General features: G+C 40.4%; 1 protein-coding gene across 1 annotated transcript in view; it reads right to left on the bottom strand.

The window, feature by feature from the left end:
- LOC128636387 (galactosylgalactosylxylosylprotein 3-beta-glucuronosyltransferase 1-like) overlaps window positions 1-12,006 on the bottom strand; it is a 126,198-nt gene that overhangs the window by 77,435 nt on the left and 36,757 nt on the right. The gene's annotated exons all lie outside the window — the stretch shown is intronic.

Genomic DNA, 12,006 nt, shown 5'->3' with positions numbered 1-12,006 from the left:
GAATAGGATTTAACTATTTCAAAATAAAAACTGTTACTTGGTTTTGCAACTGCAAGTCTGGGCATCTTGCCAAATTCCTCTCTTACTCTGCAGTAGCTGCTCTCAATAAACACAGTTACAAAGTAGCAGCTACAAGACAACTGAAGCATTCTCTGTGACTTGTTAAAAGTATATCTCTTGCAAACCAAGCTTACTTCTTACAAGGATTAACCAACTCTCTCCTGCATTACATGTTTATTTAATGTAAGCTTAAAAAAGAATTTTTGTTCTCTCAAGTTCTTTAAATTAGAAGCATATTTTTCTTCTATCATTTTTTCATTATTTTTCCATACTGTGCCAGTCTAACAGTATTGGAAATATTGTGCTTAGAAGGATTCATGTTGTGATAGTACTAACAGCATTGAACCTCTAACTTAATATTAATTCACCACAGGTTTACTGGTCTATGCTCACCTAAATAGCCCAAAAACCCTGGTGATACAAAACAATAATTGATCTGCAGTTGTGTTCCACTTACATAGTTGAAATAGACTTTACATAATAATTAAGCCTTACAATGGAACCAGCAGATCTCCCAACAATTGTTTATAACCTTTCTAAACGAGTGGATGAACTTAACCAGGGTCTCAGGGATTTAAAAGTAGAGAATGAGACCCTTAGGAAGGTTATTCAAGATTCAGTTTCTAGCAAACCTGTTCCTGCACAGCCTGTTAATGAGCCAATCATTGCTCCGCCAGATTTTTTCCATGGTGACAGACGTCAGTATCGTCAATTCAGAAATGCTTGTGTACTAACATTTAGTCTGAAACCTGTCACATATCCTAATGACAGGACCAAGGTGTTGAGCATGATTACTTATCTACGTGGGGAACCCCGCATTTGGGCAGATACTTTGTTTGAGTCAAACAGCCCTCTTCTGTCCTCTTTACAGTCCTTCCTTGCTGTTATGGATGAGTTATATTCAGATTCCAACCTCCAACATACAGTGGATGATAAACTGAAGAAGTTAAAACAAGGCAACCGACCAGTCGAGACCTATATTACTGAATTTAAACAACAAGCTATTGATTCCCAATGGAATGCAGTTGCTCTTAAAAGTCAATTTAGATTAGGTCTGTCTGATCAGGTGAAAGATGAACTTGCTCGTATAGATATCCCAGACTCTTTGGAAGCATTTATGAGATTGGTTATGCAGATTGATAGGAGATTAAGAGAAAGAAAGACGGAACGCCAGCACACAGAGCCCTCCTATAAAAGGCCTACTCACCCCATTCAAACAACTTCCACTGCTCATTCTTCTAGCAGTGCTCCAGAGGCTATGGAGATTGGCTTCATTCGAGGCCCCCTCACTTCTGAAGAAAGATTCAGACGTAAATCCAAGGGATTTTGCATGTATTGCAGTTCCGCTGCTCACTCTGTTCAGGATTGTCCATCTCTACGCAAGAACAAGAACCGTAAGTCATTTTCTAGTTTGACTTCTCTATTGGTATATGATAAACCCATTCACTGTATTCTACCCCTCTCTTTACAGTGGGACTGCAAACAGCTGAAGAAAGAGGCCATAATTGATACAGGCGCACAAGGAAACTACATGGATGCTTCTATTGCATTAACAAATAAAATACCACTCATAAAAAAATTGTCTCCTGTTTTTATTCGAGTAGTGGATGGGTCTGAAATTTCTTCAGGACCTATAATACAACATACCATCCCCATTCTGGTTACCACCTTTGACTCACATCAAGAATATATCACGTTTGATATTATCAGTTCTCCACTCTTCCCTATTGTCTTAGGTTTACAATGGCTTCGATTACATGAACCAACAATAACTTGGAGTTCTCTTGACATCAAATTTAATTCTAAATACTGTCAACAAAGTTGCTTACATCCTACAACTCTTTTACATATTACTGAAGTGCCCAGTATCCCCAAAGCTTACGACAAATTTAAAGAAGTCTTCAGTAAAAAGGAGGCAGACAGCTTACCTCCTCATCGGACCTACGACTGTCCTATTGACCTCAAACCAGGAACCACACCTCCATATGGCCATCTATACCCTCTCTGTCAACCAGAGTTGGACCATCTTAAAACCTATTTAGATGAAAACCTGAAAAAAGGCTTTATTCGCCCCTCTGTTTCACCTGCCGCAGCTGGTTTCTTCTTTGTCAGAAACAAAGACAACTCACTTCGCCCTATAATTGATTTTAGGGAGTTGAACAAAATAACCATCAAAAACCGGTATCCCTTACCACTCATCCCTGAACTTATCGAACGCCTTCAAGATGCAAACATTTTTACCAAGCTTGATCTTAGAGGGGCTTATAATCTTGTTCGAATAAGAGAGGGTGATGAGTGGTTGACCGCATTCCGTACGAGATATGGTCTCTTTGAATATCTTGTAATGCCCTTCGGGCTTACTAATGCTCCGGCCACATTTCAGTTTTTTGTGAATGATGTTTTCCATGACCTTCTAGACATCTGCGTTGTGGTATACCTGGACGACATCCTTATTTATTCCAAAACTTTAGAAGATCACGTGAAGCATGTTAGCTGGGTCTTGTCAAGACTGCAAGTGCATAGACTTTACGCTAAACTTGAGAAGTGTCTTTTCCACGTTACTGAAATTGATTTCCTGGGTTACAGTATAGGACCCAATGGCATTCAAATGCAAGAAAATAAGGTAGAAGCCGTGAGAAACTGGCCACAACCCACTAACAGAAAAGAATTACAACGCTTTCTAGGTTTCAGTAATTATTACCGCAAATTTATTAGGAACTTCTCCCAAAAGATAAAACCTCTTTCTAGACTCACCAGCACCTGTGTGCCATTCCGTTGGGATAAAGATGCCGATGAGGCCTTTCGCAACCTGAAGACCTCATTCACTACTGCACCTATACTACAATTTCCAGATCCTTCCCTCCAATTCGTCCTCGAGGTCGATTCTTCAGATTTTGCTCTTGGCGCTATTCTCTCCCAAAGGAAAAGTCTTACACAACCACTTCATCCAGTAGCTTTCTATTCTAAGCTACTCTCTCCAGCCGAGATTAACTACTCCATCGGAGAAAAAGAACTTCTCGCAATTAAACGTGCTTTCGATACATGGAGACATCTTCTAGAGGGCACAGTACAACCTATCATAATATATACAGATCATCGCAACCTGGAATTCCTGCAGAAAAATAAAACTCTGTCCAGTAGACAAGTAAGATGGAGCCTGTACTTTAGCAGGTTTAACTATCTTATAGTATACAGACCTGGATCTAAAAATGGGAAGGCTGACTCTCTCTCCAGGAGAGATCCCAGACCACCAAATTCTCAAGAAGTTACTTCCATCATACCTGCAGACAAATTCTTGGGCCTGATGCCTACATTTAAAACTCAACTCCTTACTGCTCTACAGTCAGATAATCAGAGATCCCATCTACATCTGACTCAAAATGCTGATTTCTATTATCATGACTCCAAGCTATATATCCCAGAATCTCTCAGGAATGACTTGATTAAACAACATCATGATCCTCCTTTGCTTGGACACCCTGGTATCAAAAGGACATTAGATCTCTTATCAAGACTTTATTGGTGGCCAAACATGTCTGATTCCGTCCATAATTATATGCAACACTGTGATATCTGTATCACTTCTAAAAAGGATAGAAATAAACCTTATGGTCACCTAATACCTATGGATATCCCTGAAAGACCTTGGGCTCATATAGGTATGGACTTTATTGTTGAACTTCCTTTAAGTTCTAGATTTAATACTATTCTTGTTGTTACAGATATTCTCACAAAGATGGCTTTATTCATTCCGTATCACAAGGTACCCACTTCCACGGAGACTGCTCAACTTTTCCTGAATTCGGTTGTACGCTTCCATGGGATCCCGAACATCATAACAACCGACAGAGGAGCTCAATTTACTTCAAAATTCTGGAAATCCCTCGCCCAACATCTACAGATTGATCATTGACTTAGTACAGCCTTCCATCCGCAGACCAATGGTCAAACTGAAAGGTTAAACCAATGGCTTGAACAGTACATCCGCTGTTACTGCTCATACCAACAAACAGAGTGGGCCCGGTACCTATACATGGCAGAATTTGCATATAATAATAGTAAAAACAGTTCAACCAATTTGTCTCCATTCTTTGCGAATTACGCTTTCCACCCTAACTTCTTCATCCATGACTCAATTGCCCCAACTTCTCAACCGGTTGATGACCTTCTACAAAAGATAGCGGAGAATTTTCATTCCTTGCATCTAAACATCCAGAACGCACAAGCTATACAAAAGAAGTACTATGATCTCCGTAGAAGACCTTCTCCTGTCTATGCAGTAGGAGATAAAGTCTGGCTTTCAACCAAAAATATCAAAATACCTGTTCCCAGTAAAAAATTAGCTGGCTTATTTATCGGACCCTTTACAGTAAGCAATATTGTTAATGCCAATGCAGTTACTCTTGATCTTCCATCATCATTACCTATTCACCCCACCTTCCATGTCTCGCTCCTGAAACCGTCTTCCTCTACCTCAACGACTAAAACTATTCTTCCCCCTGATCCGGTGACCTTGGATGTTGACATATTTGAGGTCCAAGACCTATTGGACTCTAGATACTACAATGGTCAGTTGCAATACCTTGTGAGGTGGAAGGGTTTCTTGCCAGATGACGACAGTTGGGAACCGCACACCCACATCAATGCCCCTCAGTTGCTCTCCCGCTTCCATAGACGCTATCCACATAGACCCAGGCATCAAGCCGAGGATCGGCTTCCTTGAAGGGGGGCTTATGTCAGGATTCCATTTCATGTTTTACTTCTCTCACTTCTCATCACATGGTTCTCTCACTTTCATGTTACTTAAGGCTCCACCTGTCAGCAAACAGGTGCTTAGTTATTTTCATTAGCAGGAGTAACAGCTTACACACAGTCTCTGAGCTGCATTGTTTTTCTCAAACCAACTGCTTTCACAAAGGACTGTTTGCTTGGATTACTCTGGACTATTTTCTACAAGGATTACATCCCCTGAAATATCCTGTTTGCATCCTTGGACTTACAGCTAAGTTACCTCTTAATTTTATTCCTTGCATACTATTTGAGAACTTAACTGCTGAATTGTTATTGTACACTTACAGCATCACTCTTAATTTAACTGGAGCTGACAGGCACTGCAGTTTTCTAAATTACTCTGCACAGTATTTCATACTGGGGAATCACTGTCTCCTTTCTCACTTCATAATATATATGCTGCTTTAAGAACAAGACTTTGAGCTCTAAGTTTACAAGCTTGAACTGAATAGGATTTAACTATTTCAAAATAAAAACTGTTACTTGGTTTTGCAACTGCAAGTCTGGGCATCTTGCCAAATTCCTCTCTTACTCTGCAGTAGCTGCTCTCAATAAACACAGTTACAAAGTAGCAGCTACAAGACAACTGAAGCATTCTCTGTGACTTGTTAAAAGTATATCTCTTGCAAACCAAGCTTACTTCTTACAAGGATTAACCAACTCTCTCCTGCATTACATGTTTATTTAATGTAAGCTTAAAAAAGAATTTTTGTTCTCTCAAGTTCTTTAAATTAGAAGCATATTTTTCTTCTATCATTTTTTCATTATTTTTCCATACTGTGCCAGTCTAACAGTATTGGAAATATTGTGCTTAGAAGGATTCATGTTGTGATAGTACTAACAGCATTGAACCTCTAACTTAATATTAATTCACCACAGGTTTACTGGTCTATGCTCACCTAAATAGCCCAAAAACCCTGGTGATACAAAACAATAATTGATCTGCAGTTGCGTTCCACCTACATAGTTGAAATAGACTTTACAGGAAGAAGAGGATGCTCCGCGCCGGATGTCTTGAAGATGGAGCCGCTCTGCGTTGGAAGGATGAAGATAGAAGATTCCGTCTGGGTGAAGACTTCTGCCCGTCTGGAGGACCACTTCTGCCCGTCTGGAGGACCACTTCTGCTGGCTTTATTAAGGACATCTTGTCGCTTGGAGGAAGACTTCTCCCGGTAAGTGGATCTTCGGGGGTTAGTGTTAGGATTTTTTAAGGGTGTATTGGGTGGGGGGTTTTTTAGGTTAGGGCTTTGGGCTGCAATAGAGCTAAATGCCCTTTTAAGGGCAATGCCCATCCAAATGCGCTTTTCAGGGCAATGAGGAGCTTAGGTTTTTTTAGTTAGGGTTTTATTTGTGGAGTTGGTTGTGTGGGTGGTGGGTATTACTGTTGGGGGGTTGTTTGTATTTTTTTTTACAGGTAAAAGAGCTGATTTATTTCGGGCAATGCCCCGCAAAAGGCCCTTTTAAGGTCTATTGATAGTTTAGTTTAGGCTAGGGTTTTTTATTTTGGGTGGGATTTTTTTATTTTGATAGGGCTATTAGATTAGGGGTAATTAGTTTAAAGATCTTGTAATTTGTTTTTCATTTTCTGTAATTTAGTGTTTGTTTGTTTTTTGTAATTTAGCTAATAGTATTTAATTTAGGGAATTGTATTTAATTTAGGTAATTTATTTAATTGTAGTGTAAGGTTAGGTGTTAGTGTAAGACAGGTTAGGTTTTATTTTACAGGTCAATTTGTATTTATTTTAGCTAGGTAGTTAGTAAATAGTTAATAACTATTTAGTAACTATTCTACCTAGTAAAAACAAATACAAACTTGCCTGTAAAATAAAAATAAACCCTGAGCTAGATACAATGTAACTAATAGTTATATTGTAGCTAGTTTAGGGTTTATGTTATAGGTAAGTATTTCGTGTTAAATAGGAACTATTTAGGTAATGATAGGAATTTGTATTTAGATGTATTTAAATTATATTTAAGTTAGGGGGTGTTAGGGTTAGACTTAGATTTAGTTGTTAATAAATATAATATAGTGGCGGCGACATTGGGGGCGGCAGATTAGGGGTTAATAAATGTAGGTAGGTGGCGGTGATGTTAGGGGCGGCAGATTAGGGGTTAATAATATTTAACTAGTGTTTGTGATGCAGGAGTATGGTGGTTTAGGGGTTAATATGTTTATTATAGTGGCAGCGATGTTGGGGGCGGCAGATTAGGGGTTAATAACATTATGTAGGTGTCGGCGATGTTGTGGGCAGCAGATTAGGGTTTAATAAATATAATGCATGTGTCGGCGATGTTGGGGGCAGCAGATTAGGGGTTCATAAGTATAATGTAGGTGGCGGCGATGTCCGGAGCAGCAGATTAGGGGTTAATAAGTATAATGCAGGTGGCGGCGATGTCGGGGGCGGCAGATTAGGGGTTAATAAGTGTAAGATTAGCGGTGTTTAGACTCGGGGTTCATGTTAGGGTGTTAGGTGTAAACATAAAATGTGTTTCCCCATAGCAATCAATGGGGCTGTGTTACTGAGCTTTACGCTGCTTTATTGCAGGTGTTAGACTTTTTATCAGCCGGCTCTCCCCATTGATTTCTATGGGGAAATCGTGCACGAGCACGTACAACCAGCTCACCGCTGACTTAAGCAGCGCTGGTATTGGAGTGCGGTATGGAGCACAATTTTGCTCTATGCTCACTTCTTGCCTTTTAACTCCAGGTTTAGAAAAACCTGTAATACCAGTGCTGTAGGTAAGTGAGCGGTGACAATAACGTGCAAGTTAACACCACACCCTTCATAACGCAAAACTCGTAATCTAGCCGATTATCTGTTTGTGTTTCACCTTAATACTGGTCTTGTCTGGTTATTAGGGTGGGCTCTTGCTAAAATCACTTTTCCCGCTCTACAGCTACAGGTTCCAGGTTAAGGAAGGATCCCTTAGCGGAGATACCTAGTCGAGGTATCTGGTGTCCGTCACAGTGGGAATGGGTGTTTCTTTACCATAACATTTGTGGATGCAAAACCTTTACCACAAAGCTAAATACTATATGTGTGCAGCACTGAATAATTTGTTTTGGACTAATCATTTGGAACCGATATCCTGAAAAAATAGTTTTTCAGGATATTCGTGTGCTACACTAATCATTTTCAGTTAGTTTAAAGCAAAACAAATACTAAATAGTCATTAACATTTTCTTTAAAAGGAATGTAAATGTTATCTACTCCTGTCACCTTGATACTTACCTGTAGCGCATTGGGGAGCCCCACTAATTCTCATCTTCTTTATAGACTCTCAGACTGCACTAATGCTCCTATTAGCATAGCTCCCCATCGCGCTACAGGTATACACAGGGCACGGTCTAATCCAACCCTTCTTCCCAGTCCAGGACCTAATTCTCCTATCAACTCTGGACTCTATATAGAAGGCCAGATTAGTGAGCCCCTGTCTGCGCTAAAGGAGAAGGGATCCGCCATGCTAATGTACCTGTAGCACTGGGGAGCAACATTAATAGGGACATTAGTGCGGGCCGGGAGTCTATGGAGAATTAGAGGAATATAGAGGCTCCTTAGCATGCTACAGGTAAGTAATATACCTAATTTAAAGAATAACAAATATATTCATAAATTATATAGCCGCATTTTTGTAAAAACAAGAATGTACATCCCTACTAAATACCAAAAATACAGAGGGTCCAGTTGTAGGAACCCATTTTCTAATACTCACTCCTACTGTGATTTTTCTAGATCCCTGTTCCATCTTCTTTACATCTCTCCTTGTTCTTCATAAAGTACAAGACATGTAGAAAAAGGCACGGACTTGCAGACTGAGGGCTAATGGATCTTTAAATATTTAGGGTGTCTTGCAGCACTTCTTAAAAATTGAATTTTCTGGAGAAAGGTCTGATATTATGCACTCAGCCAATTGAATTCAAGGAAAGAACTGAATACAAATTCTAATCAGAGACACCACCAAACCATTTGGACTTGCACAGTAAACAATGCTGTCACACGGCATCACAGTGAGAATTTAGCTTAATATCAGGGTCAAATGACGTCTAAATCTTTAGAACATTGGACCTGGTGAGATTGGGGAGACAGCTAAGGCAGGTGAAACTGGAGAGGTTAAAGAGATCTCATAGTGACTTTAGGTCAATTTCTCATACAAACAGGACAGTTTCTGGGTGGACAAGGATTAAGCTACACTTTTGTGGGGGGGGGGGTAGCCCCTAAAAGACATAACAAAACCAACATATATAATTTATTTTTAACTAAATAAATACCAATATGTTTCTCTCTCTGACTCCAAAAACACAAATAAAAATGAACTTTTTCTTAGATTGCTGATAGGTGACTAAATGTAGCCATCAATCAGCAAAGTCTACCCAGGGTGCTGAACCAAAAAAATTGTAGTTGTCTGTGTCGATAGTACTAATATTGATTAGGTTAGAGCGGTGCTTCATGACAAGGTACTAATTTTGAGTAGGTTAGAGGGGTGCTTCCTGACAACTTCACAGGGATACTGTGTGGTCATCAGATCTCTATAACTGACCAATAGCAACATGTGCTGTCTTTGGTCCTGATATTCAAAACCTTACCCACATGTAGAGACTTCTTAGAATATCTCACCTGAGCTGCGAGGTTTTGAATATCAGGCACCTAGAGCTTGCATAGGCTAACTGTAGATACCCTTTTTTTTACTCTCTACAGGATGCTTCCATCTAATGTAATCCCTTGCTTCACTGTTTACATGATGATCCTATGGTCTGATACTTTAGGGGCGATTTAGGAAGATGCGGGCGGACATGATCCGCTGTAGTGGATCATGTCCACCCGACATCGATAAATGCCGACAGCATACGCTGTCGGCATTTATCATTGCACAAGCATTTCGTGTGAAATGCTTGTGCAATGCCGCCACCATGCAGGTTCACGGCCAATCGGCCGCTAGCAGGGGGTGTTAATCATCCCGGTCATATCTGATTGGAATGATTGCTGTCCGCCGCCTCAGAGGTGGTGGACGAGTTAAGGAGCGGCAGTCTTAAGACTGCTGCTTCTTAACTTGTGTTTTCCTGCGAACAGTTGTGTTTGCAGCTACATAAATCGTCCCCTTTATGTCCAGTATATGATGGAACCCTGCTTATTAGAACATTCTCATATTTTCATGGCTTAATAGTAATATCCAAAAAGCTGAAGTATATTAAACAAATAGTTCCATTACTTTTATTTCGGCATTTTAAATAGTTGATTTTGCCTGTGGTATCCTAAATCTGATTTCCCTGCAAGTTTAACCCGTTTTAGGGCTAGATTATGATTAGATTATTGTAGGTTAAGAAAAAACTACAATATACTTTATTTTGGGGGTAAGTGGGGGATGTGTTGAAAATTAACCAGAGATCTGATCCCTGGTTAATTTTCAGAGCGCTAATTGCTACCGCAAGCTTGAAGTAGCAAAACCAGCCATCAATTAAGGAGAGGCAGTAAGGCTGTGAGCTGTTCAGCTGCCCTCCAATGATTGTGCAACATGGATGCTTGATACTGGGTTACTAACTCTATGAGCTAGCGCCACCCAGTGGTATCTTTTGTGGCCCATACCAAGCTCCAATAGAGGCGGCTCTCCAAAACGCCTCTATGATGGAGCTAACAGACAGCCAATTAGCGCTGCCAGGACTAGTGCCCGTCATCACAATCACATGGTGACGGTCTCTCTTGTCTGGGGAGGCGTGATGGATGTGAGTCGGACTGGTGGAAAGTGAAGGAGGGAGCTGCTAGTGCCAACTCATGTGTGATTTGGGGCAGTAATGGAAGTTGTTTTTTTTTTTTACAATAACTGTCTGTTCCTCTGCCTATTAAAGTCCCTTAATGTCAAATATATAAAGAGTACACTAATGCCTTTAAAACTGTTTATTCTTTCTCAGGTGTATAAAGACATTGATCTATGCTCTGTATTAGACAGTACTGTGTATATTTTATGCTGCATGTTCATATCAATTTAATTTAGACACACTTAGTATATGGCTGTCTTAATTTAGATGTCTGGGATTTTCTCTGTGCATCCTTTAATTGGACAGTATTTTCATAGCTAATTCTGAGGATATGCACATTTATTTATTCTCACAGCATTTTAAGATTCTATCCTATGTGTGTATTATATTATTCCTTCTATAGGGTTTGCTGGGTAAACACTGTAAGTCTGGGGGGTCGTGTCTAGCCGTGGCCATGATAAGTCGCATCTCCCGACAGCTCTGGAATTTACACAAATATTCTATCAAATATCACTCAAATCCTACAGAATCTAACATCAACGTATCTTTCATGAGTTTTATAACTCCTAGCTGAGTGAATCCATATAAATATTATTGTGCTCCTAATCTTCCAGACCAGAACTAGGCAGAAGAGATGCCAGAAGTCAGCCTACTACTATTATTAAACCCCCCCCCCCCAAGAATGGAGGTAAAAAGAGCTCAGTATGGCTAAGCTAAGTAGGGAAGAATTCCACGGAGTATTGTGCACCCTCCTTGGTAACCTGGAGCAACAAATGAATTATAGCTTTGATGACCTGATATCGCTAATGCAACATGGAGATCGTGTGAATCCCTCAATTAAAGTCACAGACCTGGAGTCCTCTACACTGACGGGCATCCAGCTACCTGTAGCAGTGGAAGTACAGTACACCCCACTTACAGAGGAACGTTTAAAGAGTAGCAGAGGTATAACTATAAGAAGCGAGATCCGGGGATGCCTGTGCCTACGCTTAATGTTTCCTCATCAGAGTGTGATCGTGATGGTACAGATATAGTTATCTTGTTACTAAGCTGCCTACAAAATCAGAGAGATGATGAATCTTCCATATACATAAAGCAGCTAACCGAAGCTCAACCAGTCTCCCAAATTTGATCGAGTGATGGGGACTTTGCCTTGGAGTCTCTTTGGAGGGATCTGGCTGAGCTAATTGGGGGCTGCCTGAACTTACCCTGTCACCTTGCAATGGAACAGATGGCTACCCCAGACGAGCTGTGGAGTGCAGATAGTGCAGGCCGGAATGGAACTACCACCCTAGCAGTCTTCTATTACAGTCTTATATAAGAGAGAACTTTGCCAGCTTCGGAGCGGTTGCAGGGTCTTCGATTGGTTGGACATTGGAGCACCCCGAATCCTAGGGCCTTGC

This window comes from Bombina bombina, chromosome 7 (genome assembly GCF_027579735.1).
Source record: "Bombina bombina isolate aBomBom1 chromosome 7, aBomBom1.pri, whole genome shotgun sequence".
Lineage (NCBI taxonomy): Eukaryota > Metazoa > Chordata > Amphibia > Anura > Bombinatoridae > Bombina > Bombina bombina.
This window is presented reverse-complemented; position numbering and strand designations above follow the sequence as displayed.